The 21,168-nt window shown below is 41.6% G+C and overlaps 2 protein-coding genes across 3 annotated transcripts in view; one reads left to right on the plus strand and one right to left on the minus strand.

Moving 5' to 3' along the window:
• Positions 1 to 21,168, plus strand: part of LOC138946978 (uncharacterized) — a 271,906-nt gene that overhangs the window by 157,152 nt on the left and 93,586 nt on the right. The window lies entirely within an intron of this gene.
• The window catches only part of LOC138946972 (mucin-like protein), a 254,265-nt gene continuing 254,122 nt past the window's right edge, over positions 21,026 to 21,168 (minus strand). The window contains exon 25 of one of the 2 annotated variants that reach the window (XM_070318397.1): positions 21,026 to 21,168. This exon is cut by the window's right edge and continues 1,127 nt beyond it. The gene's annotated coding sequence lies outside the window, so the exon portion shown is untranslated. The other variant, XM_070318396.1, reaches the window with a different exon arrangement.

Consider the following 21,168-nt stretch of genomic DNA (forward strand, 5'->3'; position numbering starts at 1 on the left):
TAAATGAATAATTAAGCAGAGAGATCGTTTTCAACAGAAATACCGGCCAAAGTTTGCCTGAAACAATAAACACACACACACACACACACACACACACACACACATCGAATTCTGTTCTTCAACAAATCTGTTTATTAGGCCATAACCTTGTACCCAAGAATGTAACAATGAAATAAAAACAACAACAAAAACAACAACAAAAGACCTGGTGTCTAAAAATTGATGTACAAAATAATGGCTTTGTTTTGCAGGCGGAAAAGAAAATAGACAAAAAAACAACACTTAGATGTTTACTTAAACTATCAAGCAATTTACAAATAGAAACTGGTGAAAACAATTCAAATAAATTCATTTGTAATGAATTTAATTATCCTTGTCTTTTGGAACTACATATTTATGGAAAAATGGATTCTTTTTTCAAACTAAAACTGAAGCACAAAAATAACCTGTACAACTTGACAGTGTTTACAAATGCTTAACTATCGCGACACTAGCAATCCAGTTGGATTAAAATAATAGTGTCGTTAAATAATAATCTTCCCATAAATGAACGCAAAATGAAATGGTCAACACAGATCAGCAACGATACATTTGAATGAGGAAAATTAGCTGCAGCGTGACTCTATAACAGAACAAACAAATTCAAGTTGCAAAAGTTATACCTTTGTTTCTGCTTTGCATTTTCGTTATAATCGGTTTGTTTATAGTGATAACTAAGAACACCGCTGGCAGGGAAAAAATAAAATGTTTGTTATAACCAATATTCGTTATACCCGGTTTCGTTATAGTGATAACTAAGAACACCGCTGGCAGGGAAAAAATAAAATGTTCGTTATAATCAATATTTAGTCGCCATCTTGTTGTATGAATTACTTCCCAAAGTTGACGTCATGAGTCATAAGTTACGAAAAAGTTGGATTTGCGTCATAGTTTCGTTCTAACCGGTTCTTTTTCTGGTCTGGGAACAAGAAATGTTGACGTTGTAAGCAGTTTCTCGTTATAACCGGTTTCGTTATAACCAGTTTGTTTTTAGTGATAACTAAGAACAGCGCTGGCAGGGAAAAATAAAATGTTCGTTATGACCAATATTCGTTATAACCGGTTACGTTATAAACGATTCCGACTGTAAATATGTTATATTCGGATTAAAAACAAGCTCTGAAAATTAAATATATAAAAACTATTATCAAAATTAAATTTTCGAAATCAATTTAAAAACACTTTCATCTTATTCCTTGTCGGTTCCTGATTCCAAAAATATATAGATATGATATGTTTGGATTAAAAACACGCTCAGAAAGTTAAAACGAAGAGAGGTACAGAAAAGCGTGCTATCCTTCTCAGCGCAACGAATACCCCGCTCTTCTTGTCAATTCCACGGGCACTGCCTTTGCCACGGGCGGTGGAGTGACGATGCTACGAGCATACGGTCTTGCTGCGTTGCGTTGCGTTCAGTTTCATTCTGTGAGTTCGACAGCTACTTGACTAAATATTGTATTTTCGCCTTACGCGACTTGTTACATTTAGTCAAGTTTTTACTAAATGTTTTAACATAGAGGGGGAATCGAGACGAGGGTCGTGGTGTATGTGTGTCTGTGTGTGTGTGTGAGTGTGTGTGTCAGTGTCAGTCCGTGTCGTGTGTGTGTGTGTGTGTGTGTGTGTAGAGCGACCCAGACTAAACTACTGGACCGATCTTTATTAAATTTGACATGAGAGTTCCTGGGAATGATATCCCCGGACATTTTAAAAAAAATTGTTGATACCTTTATTGACGTCATATCCGGCTTTTTGTAAAAGTTGAGGCGGCACTGTCACACCCTCATTTTTCAATCAAAAGACCGGACTTTGGTATTGCATTTCAGCTTTGTGGCATAGAAAATAATTGATGATTTTGATCACTTGTCATTAAAAAATTTTTTTAATTTAAACGATCCAAAAACAATTTCATCTTATTCTTCGTCATTTTCTGATTTCAAAAACATATACATATCGGTTATATTTGGATTACAAACAAGCTCTGAAAATCAAAAATATGAAAATTGTGATTAAAATTAATTGTCCGAACTCTATTTAGAAACAATTGCATCTTATTCCTTGTCAGTCGCTGATTCCAAAAACATGTAGATATGATATATTTGGATTAAAACCAAACTCAGTACGCTAACACACGCCGTAGACGGTGGCTGCATTGGGGAATTGCCTCTGCACTAACTTTCACCGATGAAGAGCAACACGCCGGGTGAGTTTCTGGACGACAAAATCGTCTCTGTTTTCTCCAAAATGACATATCATCACATTACTGGCGTTTGTACTTCGACCTAAGGTGTTATAGCATCCCATCATCGATTTTCTTATTTTCTTCGATGCATTTGTTAACGTCAAACTGCAGTCTATTGGAATATCATTATTGTTTATTAGTTGACATGTGGTCCAAGTTGTGTCATCCAAAGTCACGCGGTTGGAGCGTAATTCCTGAATCTGTACTACGACTGATCGATTTTGCGGCTGCCCACCTACGCAATGTATCTTTGCTTACGGCTGCATGCCTACGCACTTTCTGGCTGCCCACCTATGCGAGTACTACAAATAATAAAATGGTATATTATAGTTAGGGCTCTGTTCGTGACTGTTGCCTGCCTGTGTAAACATAAGACAAGACAGCGTTTATGACTGTAACCTATTTTTTTTTTATCCCAAGTAATACATAAATAGAGAAATCCGCGGAAATCCGTCCATATTCTCATCTTCGGAAATTTTTGGGAAAGGTGGGTATTATGGATTAGTTTTTCCAGCTGACTTTAGTCACTTGTCTATAGCTCACTCTGTTCGTTGGTCTGTCTGTCTGTCAGCTTGTCTGTTGGTCTATCATACTTTGGACACTTTTTTACATTTAGTCAAGTTTTGACTAAATGTTTTAACGTAGAGGGGGGAATCGAGACGAGGGTCGTGGTGTATGTGCGTGCGTGAGTGTGTGTGTGTGTGTGTGTGTCTGTCTGTCTGTCTGTGTGTGTGTGTAGAGCGATTCCGACTAACTACTGGACCGATCTTTATGAAATTTGACATGAGAGTTCCTAGGTATGAAATCCCCAGACGTTTTTTTCATTTTTTTGATAAATGTCTTTGATGACGTCATATCCGGCTTTTCGTGAAAGTTGAGGCGGCACTGTCACGCCCTCATTTTTCAACCAAATTGGTTGAAATTTTCGTCAAGTAGTCTTCGACGAAGCCCGGACTTCGGTATTGCATTTCAGCTTGGTGGCTTAAAAATTAATTAATGACTTTGGTCATTAAAAATCGGAAAATTGTAAAAAAAAAATTTTTTTATAAAACGATCCAAATTTACGTTCATCTTATTCTCCATCATTTTCTAATTCCAAAAACATATAAATATGTTATATTTGGATTAAAAACAAGCTCTGAAAATTAAATATATAAAAATTATTATCAAAATTAAATTGTCGAAATCAATTTAAAAACACTTTCATCTTATTCCTTGTCGGTTCCTGATTCCAAAAACATATAGATATGATATGTTTGGATTAAAAACACGCTCAGAAAGTTAAAACAAAGAGAGGTACAGAAAAGAGTGCTATCCTTCTTAGCGCAACTACAACCCCGCTCTTCTTGTCAATTTCACTGCCTTTGCCATGAGCGGTCGACTGACGATGCTACGAGTATACGGTCTTGCTGAAAAATGGCATTGCGTTCAGTTTCATTCTGTGAGTTCGACAGCTACTTGACTAAATGTTGTATTTTCGCCTTACGCGACTTGTTTTATCTCTCTACTTTTACCCGTTATAACCATCAGTGCTGGGCACATTTTTGGACACTAAATCATGCGTAAGAAACGAAGGATCTTCACATATCAAACCTAAACCTAACCCAGGTTACTAATCCTAACCCAGGTTATAACCCAAAACACTTTAGTAATTAAATTTTTCGAACCATTTGCAATATTTTAGAGAAATCATATTTACCACATACACAAAAGAACGCGCTATGTCACACGCTTTCCTTCTTTGCCACTACTAAAGCAAACGTGTGCAAGATTGTATGTTACACGCTTTGGAGCATGTGCAAGAACGGATTCAAACTCGAAATCGTCCCTCCAAAAGCCCCAAAATGCACACACGACTTTTATTTCTCCTGTTGTTGTCGTGTCTTCTCTTTACAAATTCTTCAACGCTGAGAATACTGAAAACGGCATCCCAGACTACAGTACTGTTTCCATACGCGAGTTTAGCTTCCCTTGGAAAGTGGCTCGCTCAGGAGGCCTGTTAGTCTGAAACTAGAAGGACAGAGTTCTGAACATAGATGACAAAGACCCCGGAAAGAACAAACATTTCGCGGATGCAGACACAGAAAGACGTCATGAAGAATGGAATGCTTCAAAAGATTCAGACTGTGACGATGACTGTGACGTCATTCACATATACCGAGACGTCATTCATAGTTGTTCGTTCACTTTCGTCAAAAAGTAGATCTCTCCACAATGGCTGCTCCTGTGTTTAGGACAAGCTTGAGTACGCAAAACGTGTTTGTTCTCTCCTCTGTTGAAGCTGTGAGACATAATCGCCATTACGAGCTAGTCGTGTGACAGAGAGTTTTCTTGCACACTCGACTGCTGCTGTTTCACTCCGGCTAAAGCCGTCGTGAAACATCTACAGTCTCGTGTGCAAGAAAACTCTCTGTCACACGACTAGCTCGTAATAGCGGGTACTATTATATAGCATAACACATATTGGGTTTTGATGATCACGTCATCTCCAATTTTATGACATCACTTCCGGTTTCTAAACTATATTGATATGTCAAAAAAGTGACGTCATACACTGATATGATAGCGAGTGATCTTTCCCGCCAGTTGCAGACAGTTGCTGAAAAGAACAATCGATATCAAACACACTCAGCCTGCCAGCATTCTTACACATTGGTTTTAATTGTGGCAAGCCCATGCAGGCCTGGAAAAAGAAAAGCTGACGGCAATGCTAGTCACTAAAGAGTTAAATTGACCTAAGTTCCAGTATGTTAATATCTATGAGGTCATATGGAACAGGCATAAATTGCCATATATTTCCCGCACTGTAAAACTAATTCTATAATCATAAGAAGCAAAAAATATTCGTCTCCCAATTCCCAATTGATACAGAAAAACGTGTTATCCTGGAGCGAGTTTTCGCGAGGAACAGGGTTGAGCTACGGTAGGGTCACTGCGCATGTCTGGTTTTTTTCTTCGCGGAAACGCTGTTGGGTTGTGTCCAGTCGCGTCCCTTGCAACAAGATGGCGACAAGCGCGTTACGGATTTACTGTTGTGGAGAGTTGATGGACGACGATGATGAACAAGCAGTACTGTTTTATTGTTGATGTGAATGTAATGCCAAAACATCGAACTATCGATTCGAACGTCAATGAAGAAGTGAGCGTGAAAATCCAGCGCAAAACAGCCGGGTAAAAGTTCAGGGCGCTAAAGTACATTTGAGCCGAAATCGCACCCAAACTCCTGTTGACCTCATTTCTTCCCAAAATAAACATCACTGCTAAAATAAAATGCATTAAAACCAAGACAGTATCCAACCCAGTATCCTTAATTTTTGAAAGGCTAAGTGATTTACAACAAATGTCTTCTCACAATCCGTAACTTTGTCAAAAAATATTTGCAGAAGTTTCTCACCTCGCCTTGGCAGCCATCTTGGAACTGGAGAGACCCTACGCAGGAAGCAAGGTTGAAAGTTGGTTAACCGGTGACGTCACTCCAGTCGTACCGGACCGAGTTTTTGCGACCTCCGGTTCGACTCCAGTCACCTTAGTTGACGCTAAAACTCGCTCCTGCTCAGCGCGACCATTACTGGCTTGTCGATTTCGACTGCCTTTGCCACGAGCGGTGGACTGACGAAATTACGAGTATGCGGTCTTGGTGAAAAAATGCAGTGAGTTCGACAGCTTGACTAAATGTTGTTATTTCGCCTTACGCGACTTGTTTTTCATTTGAATCTCAGCAGACTCAGAGACTATAGAGTATACAGCTGTATGGCAGACTCAAGCTCCCAAGATACATAACTCCATCGGATGTCAGTGTCATGGTACATTAACAGCGGTTGCTTCCCTTAGATTTGGACTACGCACTGTTCAGACTCAAGATTCTGCTGGTGAAGGATGGACTCTTTGGAGCACTGAAAGACGTACAAGCTAAGGAGCCATTTTGAGAAAGTTTTCTGGCGAATTGGAACTTAAAAAGTTCAATGCAATGGACATTCTGATGTTGTCCTGGAATTTTGACGTAAATCGATTCTTGGCGATTTTGATGTTTTTGTTTTTTAGGCTAAGTAAATCTTTCTCCATGAGAAATATTCTCATGAAAAAGTTTGACAATGCATGATTTAACATTCTTTGACATTTCTAAATCCATACCAGGAACGAATATGAACACTATTTCATAATAAAAAATATTCAGTTTTGGCCTTCTCCTCAGTGGAAAGCTGTTCCAACGAGTTACGCCAAAATTCCACGACGCCGTCGATTCTCTGTGTTGAATTAAAATACCTGTGAGCTAAGAAACTAACTTCCACAAAAATGTCGATTTGGAACATCTTACGTGGAATATTACAGTTCTTCAAGAGAATCAAAAAACAAGAAAGGTAAGCTGTTGGAACGTTTGATAATGACAACATAAAACGTTACATTCACAGGTGCACAGACAAACACTAATTAAACAGAAAAAGACTTATCTGGCAAAAAGTTCAGCCGCTTTCTTGAACCATTGCCTCGTTTGTGTCTTCTCCGCAAGCGGCTGAGCTTTTTGGCAGATAAGTGTTTTTCTGTTTAATTTGTGTGTGTCTGTCTGTGCACTTAATAGACCGCTGGGTCGAAATATCTGTGAATGTAACGTTTTATGTTGTCATTAACAAACGACGGGCGCAGTGGCGTGGTGGTAAGACGTCGGCCTCCTAATCGGGAGGTCGTGAGTTCGAATCCCGGTCGCTGCCGCCTGGTGGGTTAAGGGTGGAGATCCTTCCGATCTCCCAGGTCAACTTGTGTACAGACCTGCTAGTGACATAACCCCCTTCGTGTGTACACGCAAGAACAAGACCAAGTGCGCACGGAAAAGATCCTGTAATCCATGTCAGAGTTCGGTGGGTTATAGAAACACGAAAATACCCTGCATGCCTCCCCCGAAATCGGCGTATGCTGCCTGAATGGCGGGGTGAAAACGGTCATACACGTAAAAATCCACTCGTGCTAAAAACATGAGTGAACGTGGGAGTCTAAGCCCATGAACGAAGAAGAAGAAAAAGAAGATTAACAAATGTTCCAACAAATTACCTTTCTTGCTTTTTGATTATGAATAAGTCTTGAAACGTCGGCAGTCTCTTTGTTTTTTACTTTTAGTCAAGTTTTGACTAAATGTTTTAACGTAGAGGGGGGAATCGAGACGAGGGTGTGGTGTATGTGTGTGTGTGTGTGTGTGTGTCTGTCTGTGCGTGTGTGTGTGTGTGTGTGTAGAGCGATTCAGACCAAACTACTGGACCGATATTTATGAAATTTGACATGAGAGTTCCTGGGAATGATATCCCCGGACGTTTTTTTCTTTTTTTCGATAAATACTTTTGATGACGTAATATCCGGCTTTTTGTAAAAGTTGAGGCGGCACTGTCACACCCTCATTTTTCAATCAAATTGATTGAAATTTTTGTAAAGCAATCTTCGACGAAGGCCGGACTTCGGTATTGCATTTTAGCTTTGTGGCTTAAAAATTAATTAATGATTTTGGTCGTTAAAAATCTGAAAATTGTAATAATCCCAGCGAAGCTGGAGGTATCCCACGAACGCATTTTCATACCGATAATACATGATAAAGAAGGATTCTTTGTGCCCGGCTACGGGCTACAGTTGAAGATGGAAGTTCACCAAAAATTGGGACCATACTAACAAAAATACGGTGGGTGCAATAGGCGCCCCCATTTTTTTAGCAAACGCCACCCAAGGCCGCTTTGGACGGGGAGAAATTCTGTAGTTTCCAAGACTTGGTGTGTGTGGTTGTTCAAGACTATGGATAAAGCTCGCGTAAGAAGATTACGTCACGCACGGTCAAAAGTCTTTGACGTCAATTAATGCATCATGACGTCATGCCTCCCTGTAGTCTTTTTCTCTCGCGCGGTGTGTGTGTGTGTGTGTGTTCATTTTGTGCACATGTGTTAGTGTTAGTGTTAGTGTTAGTGTGTGTATGTGTGTGTGCGTGTGCATGAGTCTGTACTCGTGTGTGTGTGTGTGTGTGTGTGTGTGTAAGAAAGACTGAGAGAGAGGGAGAAAGAGTGTGTGTGTGTGTGTGTGTGAATGTGTGTGTGTGTGAATGTGTGTGTGCATGAGTTTGTGTGTATGTTTGTGTGTGTATGAGTGTGTATATGTGTTTGTTTGTAAAGGTGTGTGTGTCCGTCTGTCTATGTGCGTATTTGTTTGTTTGTTTGCTTAACGCCCAGCCGACCACGAAGGGCCATAATTATCAGGGCGGTGCTGCTTTGAGATATAACGTGCGCCACACACAAGGCAGAAGTCGCAGCACAGGCTTCATGTCGCACCCAGTCACATTATTCTGACACCGGACCAACCAGTCCTAGCATGCACTAACCCCATAATGCCAGACGCCAGGCGGAGCAGCCACTAGATTGCCAATTTAAAGTCTTAGGTATGACCCGGCCTGGGTTCTAACCCACGACCTCCCGATCACGGGGCGGACGCCTTACCACTAGGCCAACCGTGTATGTGCGTATGAGTGTGTGTTTTGTGTGTATGAGATTTGTGTGAGTCAATGTGTGTGTGTGTGTGTGTGTGTGTGTGTGTGTGTGTGTGTGTGTGTGTGTGTTCTTTGCCACTCGAGTCGTGTCATAGGGTACTTTTGGAATAGTAAATTTGAAAGTAGGTACTCAAAAGTGATTTTTCAAACTCCAGAGTTAAAGGTTATAACTTCCATGGTCTTGTAGATCTTTTTATTCTGAGCACAGTGATGTAAATTTGCATTCTGTAGGTGAATTAGTTTAGTAGTTATGTACATTTGAAAAGTGCAATTTTAGGCCTTTTAAACTCACTTTTTTCAAGAATAAGAAATCGTCAACTTTGGAGCCTCACTGTGAAACCAAAACAAGAAATATGAAGCTAATTTTGAACAGATTACCTCTCCATATCTAAGACTTTTAGCTCAATTTTTTTTCTCCAAAATTTACGGGTAAGAAATAATTGAATTGAAGAACCCAAACTTGGGAAAATCGTTCAATTTTACCGTTCAAACACTTCTAATCTTTAAAAGGATATATTTCAGCTTCTAACTGTCCGACCAACATGAACTTTACATCAAAATGATCAGCATCGACAGATCTGTAAACACATGTACACAGACAAAGAAATAAAACAGGTTTGAACATTTTCATTTTTTAAGGCTTTTTTAAATTTTTTTAAATTTTCATCTGGAGCTGGAAGATTAGTGCCGCCCAGATGAGCCTTGAGGCTGGCTGTCAGGTCCTCAATGCTACCAGTGAGTCGAAGGCAGCCCTTCTGATTCAATACTGTTTTCTGGTATCGAATTTGGTCCTTCAATGCGTTCAAGAGGGTTGATTTCTTTTCTCTTCTCAGTCGTATCACCAGAGCATCAACATCTTCTGCAATGACACAGGGGCCACCAACAGCCGTCAGCTTTCTTATTAGCTCGGTTTTGGTTGCTGCCTGTCTGGCCTCCTTTGCCGCCTTTTTTGCCTTGTTTTCCAGGAGCCTCTACCTCAGTCGCAGCAACACCGCTTTCTCTTGTTGGCGGTTGTGGTGTCGCAAAGACTTCCCTTTCCTTCGAGCGAAGGCAAGAAGATGGCCAATTGACTGGGTCTCCAGTTTCTTCTTCAACCACAGTGTTGTCCTGTTGTGGCTCAGGTGGACAGATGCATTGCGCCGCTTGTTAATGTCATAGCCCAGGTCACCGAAAATGTTTTCACCGAGCAGATTTGTCAGTGGGCAGTGGTTGAGGACATCTGGGAAGGGAACTGGTTGTCCACTATACACACCATCTTCCAGAGTCATTCAACTGCCTGCGCAATACACTGCACATGTCTGGCATCAGCTGCTGTAGAGTACACTGGACTGCTTCGATGTGCTGACTGGCAAAGTTGTAGATACTGTCCTTCAGGGCTGCTTTGTCTCCTTGCAGTTCGAATTCCCCATCAATGCCCAGAAAGTGAGGGTCCAGGAGAGTGCTGGAATCTGCCGTCCAACTGAAATAATGCATCAATAAAATACTTACAAAAATTCAGCAATTAATACAATATATATTGCTCGTGCTATCACAGAGTTCTTTCCTTACATTTCTTTGTTCTTGAATATATAGTTCAGCTAGAGTTGCAAATTACTCTGGTATACGCAGATATTTTTGAATTCATTCGTACAAAATTAACCCTTGAAGTGTCAGAGAAAAATGTAAGTTTGTTAATATGAAAAGAAAACAGTAAAAAGCTGAAGAATAGGCTGGATATTCTGCAACTTGCTTGTTCATCCTGTGGATCATGAGCTGGATATACTTGTGGAACTCTGTGTACTTGACGTCACTTTGGAGAAGCTCCCAGTATGGACCGGTGATTCGGACGAAGACCAGGGCAACAGCACACACCACAGCTACAAGTCGGAGGTCATCCAGACCTGCAGCAACACTCTCAATCTTGAGGTTTGAGTGGCTCTCTTCCCTCATCCCTCTCTCCCTACCGCCAACAATCGACTTTTCTCTACCTCTCTCTCCCTCCCCTCTGTCCCTCCATCCCACTCTCTTTCTCTCCCTCCTTCCCCCTCTCTCTCCCTCCTACTCTTTTCCTCCCCCCTTATCTCCCTCCCCCTCTCTTACTCCCTCCCTCCTCTCTCTCTCTCCCTCCATCCCACTATCTCTTTCCCTCCCTCCCTCCCTCCCCTCTCTCTCTCCCTACCTCCATCCCTCCCACACTTCCTCTCCCCCCTCTTCTTCCTCCCTCCCTCACTATCTCCCTCCCTCCCCTTCTCTCACTCCCTCCCTCCTCTCTCTCTCCCTCCATCCCACTATCTCTTTCCCTCCCTCCCTCCCTCCCCTCTCCCTACCTCCATCCCTCCCACACTTCCTCTCCCCCCTCTTCTTCCTCCCTCACTATCTCCCTCCCTCCCCTTCTCTCACTTCCTCCCTCCTCTCTCTCCCTCCATCCCACTATTTCTTTCCATCCCTCCCTCTTCCTCCCCATTTATCTCTCCCTCCATAGCTCTCCCCCCCTCACCCTCCCTCTCTTTCTCCCTCTCTCCACCCCTCTTTCCATCTCTCTATCTCCCTCCTTCCCTTTATTTCTCTCACTCCCTCCATCCCACTCCCTCCACCCCCCCCCCCCCCCCCCCCCCGCCCCTGCTGTGTCTCCTCTCTCTCATTCTCTCCTCTCTCTCTCACTCTCTCTCACTCCCTGTCGAGTCTCTCCCACCCCCCTCTCTCTCTCCCTCTCTCTCTCTCTCTTTCCATCTTTCCATCTTGTGCAAATTCGTAGTGTTATTTTCACTGTTTTGTCATTTCTCTTGACAACACTTCTTCTTCCAAATATTCTGGTAAAACCAAGTAAGTCCGCCTGCTTAGATCTGCGCATTTTTTGTTAAATCTGATATTGGGGGGTAAGGTGGTAAAACCAAGTAAGTCCACAATTTGCCCAACAAAACCAAAACCATCCATCAGATTATTATGAAAATCGCGTTTTAAACGTAAATTAATGCTATTTATCTTATTATCTCGGTGGTTTGATCTAGATAATCATCACTTTTGATACATTTTATCAAACAGTAAAAGTCGTTTTTCTCGGAAGTAGCGTCAGTGGACTTACTCGGTTTCAGCACACGGCAGAGTAGGCTACAGACAGACAGATCTAGATCTAGCGTCTCCCACTCTTGCACTGTGTCTATGCTTACTGTGTGTGTGCGTGTGTATGTGTGACGGAGTGATTGAGTTTGTATTACTGTTTGTCGATTTCTTACGGGAGCCTTGAAGGCTTCGCCTCTTGTTAGTTATAACTGATGTAATGGTATCGTTTCTTTATAAGGAAGCCAAAGGCAATTCTCAACTGTAACCCGAAATACCGGAGAACGTTGCAGCATGCAAAGCACACCTTGAAACGACATCGAGCAGACGACACAAAACCGCTGATTTTGCCACGGGTCACGTGACCTCGCTTTTTCCATGATTTTCCACTTATATTTAGGTGCTACAACCACAAAACCTTCAGAAACCATGAATATAAAAGCCCAGTCAAAGTTGCCCATTCAACAATCCTTCCTTTGAAACGTACATTTAATTAAATCTGTTGAGAACCACAGCTACCATTTTACACACATGAACACCATCAATGGACGACCGATCTCTGCACATGCGATCGGCATTACTCGCATGTATCCGCACAGATTTTATTTATAACTGATAAAAACAATATGAATCAGGATTCTTAAGAACTGTACTCACCAACAAGAGCTTTGAGATTCCATGATTCGCATGGACGAGGCCGAGAATCAGCGATGTCTTCAGTCGCTCGACAGGGCCGTGAACAAGCTTCGGCCATCACGGCTCAGGGTGACTGGGTTGCACAGACGGCTTTGTTTACGTTTTTCTCCCGTAAAGTGCTCGGCGTACAAATAACGTTTAGGCAAGAAAAATACCGCATTAATTAGTCGAATACTTCTTCTTTCTGATAATATCCTTTTGAAATCGATTGTAAATCGCAAAACTTCCAAAAAATTATATCATATATTTCATTTGCTTTGCACGTTTTCTTGCCAACGTCCGATCCCGTTTACTGTTACATGTAAATGAAGCTGAGAAACAAAGCTTTTAATTGGTTATCATTTCTAGGTCAACCGATGAAACAACGCGAAGCACTCTGAGATTGTGTGAGCATACTGTCAGGCCTGACATGCCACAGAGCGTGACGTAATGGCATCCGGTGGTCACGGGGCCCTCGGTTTGAGAGTTGTTATCTGTTCTAGCTCAACAAATACAAACAACCATCACCACAGAAACCAAGATAAGACTTCAAACTTTTGTTTCATTCAGTTTTTTATTACATGCGGTACGTAATTACACCAGAAATCATTTGTGAACCATTAGCAAAACGGGATAACACCGGCTTTGGGACAACTCGGGAAAGAGGCTTTTGACTACCTGGCTCGCTCCGCCAGTATGAAAGTTTTTGTCTTGTGCACGTGGATTAAAAAAAAAAAAAAATTAAATTTATTTTACACAATTAAAAAAATTATTAGAGTAAAATAAAACATTAAAACGTTCATAATAAAAAACGCTGGCGCTGGACCCGAGTACTCTTCAGACTGGCTCGCTCCCCCAGTATGAAAGTTTTTGTCTTGTGCACGTGGATTTAAAAAAAAAAAAATTTAATTTATTTTACACAATCAAAAAAATTATTAGAGTAAAATAAAACATTAAAACGTTCATAATAAACAATAGTTAACAAGAATTTAAAAAAAAAAATTAAAAAAATTAAAAATAGACCGCCCATGCCGGGAATCGAACCCGGATCCCTTGGATTTTAAAAAAAAATAAATAAAAAAAATTATTTATTTATTTTACACAATTAAAAAAATTATTACAGTAAAATAAAACATTAAAACGTTCATAATAAACAATAGTAAACAAGAATTTATTATAAAAAAAATAAAATAAAAAAAATAAAAAAAACAGACAGCCCATGCCGGGAATCGAACCCGGATCACTTTAGCCATAGTCGTAAACGCTTTCCACCAAGCCACCAATTCTATCATTCGCCAGTGAACTCAAATGCCTATACTCCTCGCGCACAGTGGTACACGCACGCAAAGCACGCACGCACGCAATAAGCCTGGTGTCGCTGTCGCTGGCTGGCTGGCTGATTAGCCGAACGGCTGTTCTATCCCACCGCGAATTGCGCCCGCCGTTAAGAGTGGATTTTGTGATTTATTTGGCATTTAGGTCCCAGGTAACATTATGAAGTTTTAATACGATCAATCGGACCTATTATCAAGTTAGTGTATCAACTTTTGAACGAACTGCGCCCAGTAGTTTCCCAGCAATAAGCTGTTAAGTCGAGACAGACCGACACACAATTAAAGTCTGCTGGACCCTCCTACTGCGTACTCGGGGATTAAAGTCTGCTGGACCCTAGTACTGCGTACTCGGGGACATGGTCTTGTTAAAAGACGTTTTCAAATGGTTAACGGGGAGATACACTCGAAGCACATGTAGCGAAGTTATGTTGCCAAATCATCAAAGATCAACATTTCACTACACGGATCGATGCACACAGTCGAAATAGATGTGACTTTCACACGACCGAAGACTACATACTAGCAGACTAGCAGACGACAAGATCTAAATATTTAGATCAGTGAGAGCAATCCGTTGAAGAACAGTTACTCCGCTTATTCGTCTTCAGTTAAGCTTATTTCCCCTGCCATAAGTTTCCTTGCAGATCTGCAGTTCGCGTAGTGAAATGAACTAGTGTCATCGGAAGATTCTTCTCAGTCAATGATCAAAGCACAGTAAGTTCTATGCTGACAAAAGTCACTTTTAGGAAAACACGACCATTGACTTCATTTATGAGCCCAAAGGTAACAATATCGACATGAATGTACGCATTTGACATTAAATGAAACATTCATAGACAGTTTCCAACTCACCAGATCTGCCAAAGAGCCTTCTACTATGAAGCTCATTTGGAGTGAAACGCTGATCGAAGTGGGGTACCCTAAGTGGGACATCAGCCGTATGCAGATTACGCCTCAGAACACTCTCGCATTTCACAAAGACAACAATAATTCGCAACATTTCAAGAACTGCATCAGTTTTATTAGATACTATTTCAACAAAAACAGCACAAACACGACTTTATCCTACATACGTGAGAGAGACACCCGTGAGATAATAATCGTTCAAATCACACGTGTGTATATCATGTAAATGAGGTCATGTCAAGCAAGTCTGGCAGGGACCTGTTTTTCCACTGCTTATGCATGATGCCAAAGTCACCGAGACAAACGTCATTATAGAAACACAAATTGCGCTCGCTAATTACCCTCGATGAATCTTTAGAACTAACACGTCACGCCACACTTTCAGAGTGACGTTTCTTTGCTTTGACGTAATAGATTGCACGAGGCTTTAGAAGAGATCGAGGTTCTAAAACAAGCGTCTTCAATTTAGCTGCCTCGAATGCAGGACATTTTCAGTAAAATACACGTAAGTACAGTATGTAGGATAAACAGAATACTACATGGCTTGCTGTTCCGTACCAGATTTACACTCGTTGCTTTTTGGCTCACGTAAGTGTAGCCTATGCGATCGTAACTTTGTCTGTATGTGCGTGCGTGCGTGCGTGCGTGCGTATGTATGTCTGTGGTAGAAACTCTAACATTTGAAGACGTCACATTACATTGACGTCACATTATGACGTAAGAGGATTAGACGTCACGCGAAGGAAGTACTGAAAGTCTCGGTCATTATTATTTTGAGCGCGCCGAGACTAGTTGGCAGTCGTGTCCTTGTAAGTAGGCTACATGCAGACGACAGATCTAGATCTAGTGTCTCGCTTTCTTGCACAGTTTCACCTATGCTCTTTCTGTGTGTGTGTGTGTGTGTGTGTGTGTGTGTGTGTGTGTGTGTGTGTGTGTGTGTGTGACGGAGTGATTGAGTTTGTGTTACTGTTTGTCGATTTCTTACGTGAGCCTTGATGGCTTCGCCTCTTGTTCAAATAGTGAACAGCTCGCTTTCGCTCGCAGTTCAATATTTAAAAAAACAACTCGTGTAAATCTGGTACGACACAGCAAGCCATGTAGTATTCTCTATATTATCAACAACACAGAACGGGAGGTAAGTCTTCAAAGACGCACCAAGTGTGCGTTCCCGTTTTTGGACGCCATTTTTGCTAGCATTTTCACAGTAAATCGGTTAATATTTCCATATCTGTTGAATGATTTTAGTATTTTCTTTGATTGTGCCGATTCCCCTATCTCTCTGGCATGTACTGGGTGCTTTGTGACCAGTTTCTCCCCTGGACTGTATTGAAAAATGCGTCCGTGTGAGCTGACCCCCACTTGTAAAGAACAACTCACCTGTTAACGCTGATTTTCCGTGACTTGTCGCCATCTCTTGGTGTAATTAATGTTTTTCACGTCATTGCTATTTGTTTTTGCCTCTCTCTCTCTCTCTCTCCTACTGTCGGAAATGAAACCCTTTTTTTAAATCAAGAAACTTGCACCCTTCTCTCTTTGTCTGTTTATCCGTCTCTCTATCATATTTCTTGACGCTCACGGCCACCCTGCATTGTATAGTTACGGTCTGAAAAACATCGTAATTTTTGGCTCACGTAAGTGTAGCCTATGCGATCATAACTTTGTCTGTCTGTGCGTTTGTGCGTGTGTGTGTGTGTGTGTGTTTGTGCGTGTGTGTGTGTGTATGTCTGTGGTAGAAACTCTAACATTTGAAGACGTCACATTACATTGACGTCACATTATGACGTAAGAGGGTTAGACGTCACGCGAAGGAAGTACTGAAAGTCTCGGTCATTATTATTTTGAGCGCGCCGAGACTAGTTGGCAGTCGTGTCCTGTAAGTAGGCTACATGCAGACAGACAGATCTAGATCTAGTGTCTCGCTTTCTTGCACAGTTTCACCTATGCTCTTTCTGTGTGTGTGTGTGTGTGTGTGTGTGTGTGTGTGTGTGTGTGTGTGTGTGTGTGTGTGTGTGTGTGTGTGTGTATGTGTGACGGAGTGATTGAGTTTGTGTTACTGTTTGTCGATTTCTTACGTGAGCCTTGATGGCTTCGCCTCTTGTTCTACACGTTTTCCCCCTATTTTCGTTTTCTCTTCAAAAGTGCAAACCTTCTAACACACACACAGACTGGCTCTCTCTCTCTCTCTCTCTCTCTCTCTCTCTCTCTCTCTATCTCTCTCCCAATCTATCTCTCACCCTCCTCTATCCTTGTAACACCCTAGTGTCGACACTCTCAAGGTTTTATTTCGGGATGTAACCCCAGATAAAATGTTTGACTTTGTAAAGGAGATCAAGACTTTTAAGCAAGATTTTAAGAAACAAATTTGAAAAGTCATGGGGTTTGTGGAACCTTCTACATTTTTACTGTGATAGACCTAAACGAAACTAGTGTAAAGCGTGGCTACTGCCACGTAAACTGAAAAAAGAAACAAACTTGCATCGGTCCCGGTTAGTCTTGGTTGTAGGGACAATAACAAAAACAACAACCAGCCAGGGTAGGGTCAAAACCTCAAGTGTGTGTGAGAGAGACTGACTATTAAGGTTTAACGTCCTCTTAGACCAACTGGTCTATATTGGGACAGGTATTGGTAATACGTTGAAGATATGGTGTGATACTTTGATTCGAACAAGCCCGCTGTGGCTGTCGTCTTCGACACACCAGCATTGGGTTTGTCTCGTCAAAGTATCGAAATACGATCATGATAATCGGAAACGAGAGATGATGCATGCGTGTCTTCGTGTTTTCCAAGCCCTGAGACTTTCGCTGTGAACGTGGGATCTTTTTCGTGCGCATGTGTGCACACGGGGGTGTTCGGACACCGAAGAGAGTCTGCACAAAGTTGACTCTGAGAAATAAATCTCTCGCCGAACGTGGGGATCGAACCCACGCTGATAGCGACCAACTGGCTACAAAGCCAGCGCGCTACCAACTGAGCTACATCCCCGCCCCTGTGTGAGAGAGAGAGAGAGAGAGAGAGAGAGAGAGAGAGAGAGAGAGAGAGAGAGAGAGAGAGAGAGAGAGAGAGAGAGAGAATTCTTTATTGACAATGACAATTCTTTATTTTACGAGGGTAACAGAATAAGCATTGGTATACTTTTTTGCATCTGGCCCTCTAATCATAGAGAGAGAGAGAGAGAGAGAGAGAGAGAGAGAGAGAGAGAGAGAGAGAGAGAGAGAGAGAGAGAGAGAGAGAGAGAGAGAGAGAGAGAGAGAGAGAGAGAGAGAGAGCCTGGATCTTAAAAAGCTCGTGTTGCCATATTTGTTGAGTAAAATCAGCGTTATAATCATTTTACGTGATAGATGGATTCCTTGTGTTGTTTTTGCAGGTTTCGATTCCTCTTCTTTACCATGCTGTTCTTCTTGTTTTCCCATCATTGTGCGTGTGAGTGCTTGCGTGTGTTTGTGTTTGATGACACTTTATTTGTGTTTCTAAATTGTCAACCTGATTCCTCTAGCAAAAGCCCAGCCTAGTCAGTGTTTGTGTGTGTGCATGCGCTCTTGCGCATCGGTGTGTGTGTGTTTTTTCGTTCGTGTTAGTTAGTTAGCCTGAGTATGTACAATTCTCTTATTACGGAAAAAAGGTTATTTAGTTTACGCTTCCTTTCAAATGGCCGCAGACATTTTGTGGCATATGTCAAAGTCAGAGACAATGTTTATTTTGCTGATTTGGAGTAATAGCATACTTATTACACGGCTGACCCTTCCCCTTTTGCGTTCAACGGGCAATACAAGGCTGGCGCAAAAGTTCTTTGGGTTGGATCTTACAAAGAATATGTTACCTGCTGAAAGAATTCACGAAAAATTCAACAGACACATATGGTAAAATAGAAATACATATTTTATTGAATCTAAAGCAGCTATTAAAGCGAACAAATTAAGTGTAAACAAGCAAGGGAGATAACAAACACACGGAATTACGGCAATTTGACTAAAAGATACGTAAGCCAAACTGAAATATACACAACATAAAAAAATTAAAACTTACCAGTGTAAGAAGCGGATAAAAGAATAACGATTCAAGCAATAACTGCCAACAGAACATAAATAGCCCCGAAAGTCCAATGCAAAAAAGGTGGATACTAGTCAAAAGCCACAAAACACAAGAAGGGCAAAGCCCATACGACTCACATGCTTTACACATTTTTCCTACCAAAATACATGTGACCTTGACCCAAGGTCAAGGTCATCCAAGGTCATGCAACACAAAGCTGTTAATTCAAGACATAGGAAGTACAATGGTGCTTATTGGCTCTTTCTACCATGAGATATGGTCACTTTTAGTGGTTCACTACCTTATTTTGGTCACATTTCATAAGGGTCAAAGTGACCTTGACCTTGATCATATGTGACCAAATGTGTCTCATGATGAAAGCATAACATGTGCCCCACATAATGTTTAAGTTTGAAACACTTATCTTCCATAGTTCAGGGTCAAGGTCACTTCAAAATATGTATACAATCCAACTTTGAAGAGCTCCTGTGACCTTGACCTTGAAGCAAGGTAAACCAAACTGGTATCAATGGATGGGGCTTACTTTGCCCTATATATCATATATAGGTGAGGTATTTAATCTCAAAAACTTCCGAGAAAATGGGAAAAATGTGAAAAATAGCTGTTTTTTAGACAACATTTATGGCCCCTGCGACCTTGACCTTGAAGCAAGGTCAAGATGCTATGTATGTTTTTTGGGGCCTTGTCATCATATACCATCTTGCCAAATTTGGTACTGATAGACTGAATAGTGTCCAAGAAATATCCAACGTTAAAGTTTTCCGGACGGACGGACGGACGGACGACTCGGGTGAGTACATAGACTCACTTTTGCTTCGCATGTGAGTCAAAAAGCATAAAACTCGCAGACTTTGATAATCACCAATTAAAACCGTATTTTTGAGATGAGAAATGTTAAAATTTGATAGAAAAATAAGATTCGGTTAAGGCTCACCCCCGAAAAAGTTTGTTTGTTTGTTTGCTTAACGCCCAGCCGATCACGAAGGGCCATATCAGGGCGGTGCTGCTTTGACATATAACGTGCGCCACACACAAGACAGAAGTCCCAGCACTGGCTTCATGTCTCACCCAGTCACATTATTCTGACACCGGACCAACCAGTCCTAGCACTAACCCCATAATGCCAGACGCCAGGCGGAGCAGCCACTAGATTGCCAATTTTAAAGTCTTAGGTTTGACCCGGCCGGGGTTCGAACCCACGACCTCCCGATCACGGGGCGGACGCCTTACCACTAGGCCAACCGTGCCGGTCCCCGAAAAAGGAAGGTGTACCTATTGCAATTATATATGGGATAAGCTCAGGGTAAAACACCCCCCCCCCCCCCTCCAAATTGGAATTTGGTGTCTAATTTAATGAACGAAAGAATATAAAGGTAGTTACACTGGAAGATTTGTCATAGTATTTATCTCTCGCTCCATTCGTTTTTTTTTAAGTTGTTACTCAAATAGTGTATCCTCTACTTGTTGTATTACAGAAATAGATTGTGTTCAACATTACCTTCTGTTCTTGTATGTTTATTGAAAAGATACATAACTGTATCAAGGAAAACACGTTACCTAAACACAGTGTATACTCGTAAATTATGACTGGTTATATTGTAATGTACACAATTCTGAACATTAACAATCAAAACTTGGTTCTGCCAATAATCTAATGTTACATAACAAACGCAAACAATAGTGTGTTTTTTTGTTTTGTTTTTAACTTTAAGCAAAGATTTATTTGTGAAAAGTATAACGCAGTTGTGAATAATACAGTAGATAAATTCTACAAGGATTGGCGCCTGTATATGCACGTTTTGATGTAACCCTTAGGTTTTTTCGTTCTTAAAACCTTTTGATAATGCGACCACCAAACCACTGAACATCCCCCCCTCCCCAGGGCCGGACCCAGGGGGGGGGGGGGGGTTCCAGGGGTTCCGGAACCGCCCCCCCCCCCCCTGGAAAAAGCATGTACCTTGCTTTGAGTGTTTTTTTTAAAACTAGTTTTAGCACCAAAACAATGCTGCTCTTAACCCTCAAAACAAGGCCCAGAATGCACCAGATTGCACAGATTTTAACCGTTTTTCAAACATTTTCCGGGGGAGCATGCCCCCGGACCCCCCTAGTTCGCGCGCCTGCTTTGTAGGCGCGCGCTTGTGGCTTCGCCACTTCGCTGATTTGCCCCCCCAAAAAAGGAGGAAACCCCCCCCCCCCCCCCCTTACAACTCATTTGGTCCGGCCCTGCTCCCCATTCCATCCCCCCACCCCATGTATGTTGTGATTGTCCAAGTGTGCTTTTCTGTTATATGATTCTGTCCTTTCGGTTAGGTGATGTCCTGTAATGTACAGCATATACATGTAAAAAAAAAAACTGTACAAAAAGAGAATAAAAAAA

This window comes from Littorina saxatilis, linkage group LG14 (assembly GCF_037325665.1).
Source record: "Littorina saxatilis isolate snail1 linkage group LG14, US_GU_Lsax_2.0, whole genome shotgun sequence".
NCBI classification, from domain to species: Eukaryota; Metazoa; Mollusca; class Gastropoda; order Littorinimorpha; family Littorinidae; genus Littorina; species Littorina saxatilis.